Here is a 9,593-nt window from a genome sequence, read left to right on the forward strand (position 1 = left end):
CTGTTACCTATACACAAAGATGCTTTTTTCATAGACTAAATGTGATGAAAACCACAAGAAGCTCTTGCCAAAAATAAGACTCTGCCTTAAGCATCTGCATAATATTTTTTTACATTCCATGGCAAAAGAAAGAAGAAGAAAAAAAAAAGCCTAACCCCTTACAAAAGCAGCCAAGAACCATCCCCATTTTAACCAGTGTTACCAAGGCACAAACTGGGAATGTTCAGCTGACACATACCCCACCTCAGCAGTGGGATGCAGCTCGCAGAGGTTCCTGAGATGCCACACCATAACATCCTATGAAGCAGGGATGCTGAAGAGACATCCCCACCACAAATATCAGCCCAATGGTAATGTAAGACTGTCATTATAAGGAAGAGGGGAAGAACCAAAATAATTTGCCTATGCATACATCCTTGCCAAAGGACTTTGCAAATTATTTGTGAAATTGCATGTCACAGTAGTGCCCCTACTGCGATCGTGCAATCCCTAGCCTGGATGGTGCAGTTCACTTCAAGTGAGACATTGAGTCAGTGTCAAAGCTGAGCGGCACTGAGGGTTCCTGCCTTACTCTGCTCCTGCAGCATCTGGCACTGTCTGCCTGCTTCCACACACAAAGCTCTCATTCCCTGCCCTTTTGTCCTCTTGAAGACTGCAGGAAACTTCTGAGTGATGACGAGTAGTTTTCACCTCTTTCCCCAACAGTATTTTCTAATGGGAAACAGGATGTTACTGAAGTTGCAGAAATGTGATGGGGACACCAGAAGAGACAGAAGGGCTGTTCACCAGTTTCACTAGTACAACCATAAAAATCACAGACTTCATTACTGTAGGAAAAGAAAACAGTTACTGCTCTCAGAGTGAGTAGCCTCTGTGTAGGCGTTAAGTTCACTTCTGATGTAGTTGATTTAAAACCTTTTGCTGTGATGGCAGTGTTGGTAAAAGCTTTAACCATAGTTTTTATGACGCTATTAAGTTTTAGTCATTTGTGGGTTTTGCAGTATATGAATACTATAGATGCCACCTTAATTAAAAGGTCTTGTCATCTTGTGCAATTAAGAAGAGAAAATGTACTCTCCTATGAATAGCCAGGAACAAATTGAGCAAGCTGCATTATACACGCTAAGTACACAGCAATTTTGTGCCCCTTCCCGTATCACATATATTCTCGAGCATTCAATACTTTCTAATAACCCTGCTACAATGTTTTATGTATAATTGACTCGTAAAGTACTAGTGCTATGGCATCTCTGACCGTTAATGACAACTAAGTTAAACAAAGTTCTACTCTGCAAATACATACAAAACTTTACATACATAGACTGCAGAAGGAAAACTGCTACATCTCTCAGGAATTTTGTATACAAACACCTCTTAAAAGAGACATTCTTTTCTGCAGAAGAAAATACCTAATGGATAATAACACAGTCTCTTTCCAAAGAGTACATAAGAGAAACACCACTTAAACAGACTTTTAATACCTGTGCACCCATTTAATTGGACAGCATATGCATATAAAGCAGATCATGCACGTAGCATTCACAGTCTACACATGAAAATGCACTTCCACAGCTACCTACAAGGAATTCCAGCAGATGGTTACCAGCATGTGTCCACACTTGTCAGCTGCAAACACATTCACCTTCATGAGCCTGGCTCAGTCTTCCAATTTTGACTCCAGCTCAAGGTCTTTCAAGATAATGAAGCAGGAAATGGTTGGTTGCCCAGGTTTGTGCCCAGAGGAGAGCTGCCTTCAGGGCCCGTGAGTAACTTCTGACCATAAGAAAAGGGTATGTTGCATCCATCTGCTGCTTATGCCCTTCATGCCCTGGGGCATTATATTGACTGGGCAGCAAGAAACCCAGGACCATCTCCCTGGGCCAGACAGACTAAAACATGCAGTTTACACCATCCGATCGGTCCAACACAGCTGCCAGGCCCAGCAGCTGAAACCCGCTGTAAAAAGTAGAAGGGCGTGAGATTGTACGTCATCTTCTCCAGTGAGGCCTGGGCTTTCGCTTGGACCTTTTGGCATTACTACAACGTATCACACAGTCATGTCAACTTCTCAGGGTTTGCTCCAGACTATAGAGTCAGTAAGATTTATGGCAATTTTTGATAGACATTCCCACAGGTCAATGCGGCATAGCCCTTGTGCCTGGGTCATAAGGAAACTGAACATACTCTCACTCAGCAGTCATGCACAATTCACGTGTGAATGAGGTAGATCATTACCATATGTAAAATATACCAGTTCTGTGGATGCCAGCTGAAGCAGAACCTCCTGCCTTTGGGCCTGTTTTTTAAGCCACATGGCTCCATTAGAGAACTTATACTTTAAAGGTGCTAGGTAAGTTAGGCTCACAGGTATGGCCAAAGGGATTTTACCTCAGAAGTCTCTTCCATCAGACAGTCCTTGACCAGACATTTGAGTGAAAGTGCACCTTGATGTACTTGTGGAAAACACTTTTTTCCCTTCTGTCTTGCAAACCACTAGGGTCTTCTGTTTGAAGAGCTGACACCTACTACCATCGAAACAATAACACAGTGGACTTAAGAGTAGTATCAGACAGCAGTAACTTGGGGGCTGGAAAGCTTACCAGCAGCAGAACAGACAATGCCCTCTTCCCTCTCAAGGAAAACTCCTCCCCCCACCCCCACACCTCCTTGGTGCTTTGACTCACCCAGGAGTTCCCCACACAGCTGCTCTAGCTTCTGGGAAGATCTTCACAACCTGCATAGAGGATCCTGGCTTGCTGCCTTGTCCCTGAAGTGCCCAGTGCTCCGCTACAGAAGGAAACTCCAAAGCTGCTCCTTGAAAGGAGCTTTTCCTCTTACATCCATGCCAGCAGCTACCTTTGGGGCTTAGAGCACCTCAAGCGCCTGTTTTCTGGCTGCTCTAAGCCTGCAGCATCTCCTTTGAAGTGCTGCAGCCTTTGGGGAGCATCCTGGGGCACTGCTGAGCTGCACAGGCAGGCAACAACTGCTGCAGCTTAGACAAGCATATGCTTCAGTGGAAGAGACATATTCTAGACAGGACAATCAGTCATGATCGCAGATGAGGTGAAGAGGAAAGGTTTTGGAAAGAACAGGAGAAATACAAAGGATACAGAAGGCTTCACAGCAAAAAAGAGCAATCTTATTGGCTGTGATGGTGGAAACTAAATAAGTGTAAATAAATTAATAATCCTACTGACAGCCTAAAGAGCAATTAGAATAAATATATTTAGGCATGGTCCCACTTGGGCAGGAGCTGAGCAGCCACTGAACAGCGGGACCCCTGCCAGAAACATCAGGTCCACTGTGCATTGGTGATGGAGCCACATCACACCTACACGCTGTACTGGCAGCACCCTTAGTGCTGATGGTACCCCTGGAGGCTGGTGGCACAACTGGCCTTCAGAGTGCGAAGTAACAACTAAACATTACTTGTATGTTAAAAAGACAGATAAATATGCATTAACATGCAACCTCTTATCAATTCCTGTCACTCTTCCCCTCTCTCAAAGCAGATACGGCTGTAATAGCCAACTAGCACCCAACTGCTCCTCAAGGACCCTTTGTAACACAGCCATCAGGAACCACATCTTCAAACTGTGGGCCTGAAGCTGAACAACATTCTCACGTGGGCAGGCCTTGGAAGCTGGCACAGACTGCTGCCTCCAGACCCTTTCCAGCTGAAGTCAATGACAGTAGCACAGAGTTAGTACAAGGAAAGAAAAAACCTGCATACTGCAGTAAACCGATTCAACAATAAACAGGCAACAGTCACCACTAAGCAAGCTTACCTCTCTGCAGTACTAGTAGAGCAAGCATGCATCTCGTTTACAGGCTGCAAGCAACTGCAATCCACTTACAGTTATTGAAATGCCCACTGGCAACAGGCATACACATGGATATGCTGCTCTTAAACTACTAGCCACCCAAGGACAGGACCAAAGCAAAAAGTTTGAATATAGATTAACAGACTCATAACTTTGCTTAAAAGTGTGCTGCACACTGGGGAGGCTAAGCTGGATGCTACATCAGTCTCTTAGCAGGGCTCCTGTCCATTAAAGAATAATTCACAGGAAATGGCTTCAGAGTGGATCAAAGCACAAAGGAGAGATGGGAAATTATAATTTTGAGAAATATATGCACAAACACCACATTTGGGCAATTCTAGATAGGTAAGCGCTATCCTCACCCCCCCCCCAAAGCTGAGCTGCAGCACCTGTCTAGTCTGAGCAGTATAAGTATCACCTAGATACTAACTATGCCATCTTCTGTACAGCTCTGGGTAAATATACACTACTGGACAAGATACAAACAGAAACGTATCTTGATTTACAAAAAAACCCTTCAGAGTATACCCGAGGTTTGCTGACCATCAGCACTAATCTGTGTTACTCACTACCATTATAAAGCATGAAATAGTCTACAAAAACCTTGAGTTACAATATGGGAAGAAAGATTACTGTATCACTTAATATTTTACTGTTGATGAAGTACCCTAGAACACTTTTGTCCCCTCATTTTACCTGAACATGTCAACTGTGTCCAGCATTCAGACACACAACTTTTTCTTTTAAATTAATGTGTGATCCACAATCCTTTGTGATTCAGCCATGTAAACCAAACAAAAAAAAAAAAAAAAAAGAAACCAGCAGAGAGAAAAAGCAAGCAGGAAACCATGTGGCTTGAAACCCAGAGGCTGGTACCCCACTCTGCACTGTGTGTTCTCATTATTGAGCTCAATTACTGACCCCTGCATACAAGTCCTTCCTCACAAATGATGGCAGGTTCAGTGCCTTCGTTTCTGGAGTATGCTGCCTGGTTTTGAACTTGAGCTGCTGAGAGAGTTTATGAGCAGAGCTGCTGTTTTATTTACTCTCAATTAATCATGCTCAACTGTAAACAAACTGTCTGTTTTAGTTCTGCTGACAATTATCCACTTGTCGACATCTCCCTCAAGTACCTTCAGCATCTGGCAACAGCACAAAACTGCTACATCAAAATGGACATTCTGTCTGAATACAAAGATAGAGGTGTGGCAGGTTTTCAGCTGTTCTCAAGCCCATCAGCAGTCAGGCTATATTGTTACTAATGCAATCAGACCACCTCCCACGGAATATTTATTTACAAAGGGGGAGGGCAGCCAAATTTTATTTACATTAGTAAGGCAGACTCACGAAAGAAACTAGTGGAGTCCCCCGACGAGCCCCTGCACCTCCCCCCAGAGGCAGAGGTGAGCCCCCCCTGCAGCCATGGGCCCCCTGCTCTGCTGGGCAGCCCGGCCCCGCTCCACCAGCCACCTTGCAAGGGGCAGAGCAGGACTTGCTGCTTTACTCTGTGGTGTTCAGCAGCTCCCAGGGTAAATGCAAACCGCTTACCAGTCCCTCCCCAAATACTTTTAGTATGAAAATCTTTCCACTCCTTGCTCCACAGCCTTTGGTCCCCAGAGCTCCCTTACTGGTCTTAATTCTGCCATTTTAAGCTTTTAAGATATAATTGTTCCTATTAGCTCAAAATCCTGCCTGCATTTTAACGCGGCCAAGCCTCGTGCTTAAATTGTTACCTACACGACAAAGTGCAGATAGCCTGGCACCTTTTTGGGTATGGCCAGGTGAAATCAGACGCTCCTTTTCCTCCGAGGGGCCGAAGGGAACGCTGCCAGGCAGCTCCGGGGCGCAGGCGGCCCCCCTCGGCGGCGGTGAGGCTCCAGGCGCTGGGCCCGCGGAGAGCATCACCTCGGACCGCAGAGGCGCAAACACAGCCTGTCTCAAACCCGCAAGTCTGTAGTATTACTTGATACATAATCCTGCTCTCGCAAAGCATCGAGAAAATCTGAGCAACTTCACTGGAAGGCAGCCCAGCGCGACACCTTTTCCGCAGAGAACCGAGCTTTCTTCCCAGGACAAAACACCGGGAGGCGGCCGGGGCCCGATCCCGGCGGAGCGGGCCGGGTCAGAGCCGGGGGGCGCACCGCCGCGGGTTGGCTCGGCGGGGCCGGGGCTGGGGCGGAGGGGCGGCCAGCCGCCCCGACACCAGCTAATCAATCCTTAGCTCCCTAATTGATTCTAATGACCTCGGCGTTCCGTCTCCTTCCGCTAATGAGCGCCCGCAGTCAGCGGCGAGCTCCGGCCGCGGCTCCCCGGCCGCTGCGCCCGGCCGGCCGGACCGCCAGCCGCCCCTTTAACCTTCTCCGCGCTGCGCAATTAATTGAGATATCTTTTATACTTGATGTGTTGTAAAATTAATGCCTAATTTATGTAATTAGTCAATTAACTATAATTCCAGCATATGGTGCCAAATGCCCAGAAGGTGTTCTTGTTTCCCAGGTACTTATTTTGATGTCATGAAATGCAGCTAATTAATTTTACATGCATATTAATTTCGGATCTATTTAGCGGCTCCCTTTGTGAAGGCAGATTTAATATTTGTCTTTCTAACCTTTTTGGGCAAATTCCGCGCGCGGTGTTGAGGTGGAGGTGACTTTTTAAACACGTTTCCATCGGTCTCCCTTTCCTCTGCGGAGCCTCCGCCGACACCGGGTCGATCCCTCCTGCGTGAGGATGCACAAGGGCTGATTATCTATAGCTTCCCGCGCGTCTATAACTGTCGCAAGATACGGCTATTGAATTTAAATCCGATTAATATTTAATATTAAACATTTCTGAGGGAATTTTTGTTTGTTTTTTGCAAAGCACAATATCCCACGGACATTTTTTTTTAAATAGCTGCTCTTAATACAATGCTCCTTGGAAAAATTATGAGAATTGAAGTATCGCCTAATTAGAAAATGAGCGTAATCCCGCTCGCTGCCTTCGGATCTCCGCAGCTCCTAACGGCGCTGGGGAGCGCGCCCTGCGCGGCCCCGCTCCCGGCCCGGGCCAGCAGCCCCGCTGACCCCGGCGAGACGCTTCGGTCACGCTTCTGCCGCGTTCGGGCGGAGGCGGCCCTTGATTTTGTCCGGGAATCTAGGAAAGAGGAGATTGTTCCTCTTCTTCCTGCAGTTTGTGCAGAGATTAAGGGGTTAATCGCATCGCGGGCTTTCCCGCTCCCCAGATGTTGAGAGAAGTAGAAAAAAAAGATGGAACCCGGAGCCTGCGCTTCAGATTCCCAGCGATCCTCTCTCCCTTGGCTGCAGCAGCACTAACTGCCGCGTTAGACGCAGCTCTGGGCCGAGGGGAGCGCGGAGCGCACCTGGCCGAGGGTGCGGGGCTGGGCGGGCGCTGCCGCCCCGGGGGTCGCTGCCCCCCCAGCGGCAGGGCGGGCGCCGGCTCCTCCGGGCGTCTGCGCCAGTGCTGTGGCGTCATAAAACTTTTATCCCCCTTTCTGGATAAATTAATGAGCAATTTAATTAATAAAATCAGAGAGTAGCGTAAGTGCTATGATAATGAAGTTAAATGAGCGCGCAGTAAAATATTCACTAATCCAGCACATTGGCAAATGCCCCCTTAATTCTGCTTAGCACTAAAAGGGTTTTGAGCACCATAATGAGATTCCTCTGTCTGCTAATTAATTGACACTCTCCTGAATATTCATATGTGCTAGCACCAATACGTTCCTAATTGCACCGTGGAATGGATCTCAGAGGAAAGTAAATCGCCATAGACTTAATTAAAATAATGTATGCCAGATCCAGCTCGCTGAAGACGAGACATTTGCCATCAAGAGGTGTAAGAAAGTGGCACCTGGGTTGGAGCGAAAAATGAGGGGAAAATCTTCATCCGTCCCAAGGAGAAGTCAGCAGGGGCTGCCAAGCGCCAGGCTGTTCAGCCCGGAGCCCGGGGCGCCAGGCGGCACCGGCCGCCGCTGCTGCGCTCCCGGGGCGGGCGGGCCCGGCTCACGGCGGCGGGGTAACCGCACTGCGCGGCCCGGGGCGCGGAGCCAGCGGGCTTCGCACAGCGCGGCGGAAGAAATCTGGTCAGGGATGCCCTCTACAGAGGCGTTCAGGGAAAACCGTTTGTCTCCGACGAGGGAGGGGAGGAGGGGGAGGCAGAGAAGGAGAGAGGGAGCAGCCACATTTGTAAACTTTTCCTTGAGGGGAATCCGGTGCCTTTGAAGCTCGGTCTCCGAATGGATTGTTCTTTGCACCTCCAGACTAATACTGTGAGCTAATATTGTACATTTAAATTGTTCTGCTGTTAAAAGCGTGGCAAGTTGCACCGAGAAGCGGGCGGCTGCCTCTGCCTTCGCCCCCCGCGCCGGGGGAGCGGGCGGTGGCGGCGCCCTGGGCCCTGTAGCGGGCACCCTGCGCCCGGGCCGCGCAGCCCCCGCCGCCGAGCACCGCACGGCACTTCGCTAGGGCTCTGCCTTCCCTACCAGCTCAGGAAACGAAACGGAACATTGGTTTCTTGGAAAAGACAGCTTTTAAAAAAATCACCACAGGTTAGAAACTAAAAAGAGTTTATTTGAAGACATACAAATGCATATTTATTATACACATGTAGGCATTAACAATGTAAATTACACCGCCAGCACTTGCTGGTTGTTTATTCATTAGATCTTTAGAAAATCTACATTGCCTGCAGATAGCGGGATGATAATGTGAAATACACAAGCAGTTTACCCGGGCAACTCCGCCCAGCTCCGCGCAGCCCCGCGCAGGGTTACCAACAGGTCCGCGGGGCCGGGCGGCTGCGCCGCGGCGGCAGGGAGCGGCGGGCCGGGCTGGGGCCGGGCTGGGGCCTGGCTGGGGGCCGCCCGCGCCCCTCCCGCTGCTGGGGGCTTCTCAGAAGTGTCGCTGCCGCGACAAGCAAAGGGCTGGGCCGGCCGAGGCCGCCGGCCCCCAGCCCTCGGGGCCGGGCTGTCGCGGATCGTGGCCCGAGAGCGCGAACCGGGAGGGCAGTGCTTCCTAGCGGGGGGCACACGGGGGGTCTCCCCGCAACCACGGAGCGGGCATCTCGCTCCCAGAGCTCAGGAAACTCTGCCTGCCGTTCGCAAGATATTCCCTCCCCAAAGGAAAAAAAAATCCTCTATCAAATTCTTTCCTCTTTAGCCGACTAAATGCTACAGCTGTAAGACTACAGCATCTCTCGATAATAAAAACAGAGAAAAAATATAAGGGAAGAAATCGCTGCGGGGGAATCTTTTCTCAAGTTAGATCCAAAGAACCTCTTCCAGGAATGAAATATTAAAGAAGGTTAATATGGTTTTTGCTGCAGCGCTGAGGGTTGATGGGAAGACGGGAGCTTTGCTCGCGTCGTGAGGGTGGCAGCCGGGGAGCCGGGGCAGGCGCTGGGTGTCAACAAACGCAGGGACGCGCTGGAAGCCGCGAGGCTCGGAAAAGGCAGCCAGCGCCTGGGCTGCGCCGGCCGGGCCGCCCCGCTGCCCTTCCCCTCCCGGGGCGCCGAGCGGGCGGCGCTGCGCTGCGCGGTGCGGTGCGCCCCCGCCTTGCCCCGCCGTGAGCGCAGCCCAGCGCATGCCGTGCCCAGCGGGTCCCGCAGCACGGGGAGGGGCGGGCAGCGCTGCCGCCCCCGGGGACACGGCGTGCCCCCCCGCGGCTTCTGCCCTGTGAGACGGGCCCGGGCTCCGCCTGTGCGGGCGCGGGGGCCCCCCGGCCCCGCCCGCCCCGCCCGCGGCCGCTCGGTGGGTGGCGGCGGGGGCGG

Source organism: Falco cherrug, chromosome 7, assembly GCF_023634085.1.
Source record: "Falco cherrug isolate bFalChe1 chromosome 7, bFalChe1.pri, whole genome shotgun sequence".
In the NCBI taxonomy this organism is placed as follows: Eukaryota; Metazoa; Chordata; class Aves; order Falconiformes; family Falconidae; genus Falco; species Falco cherrug.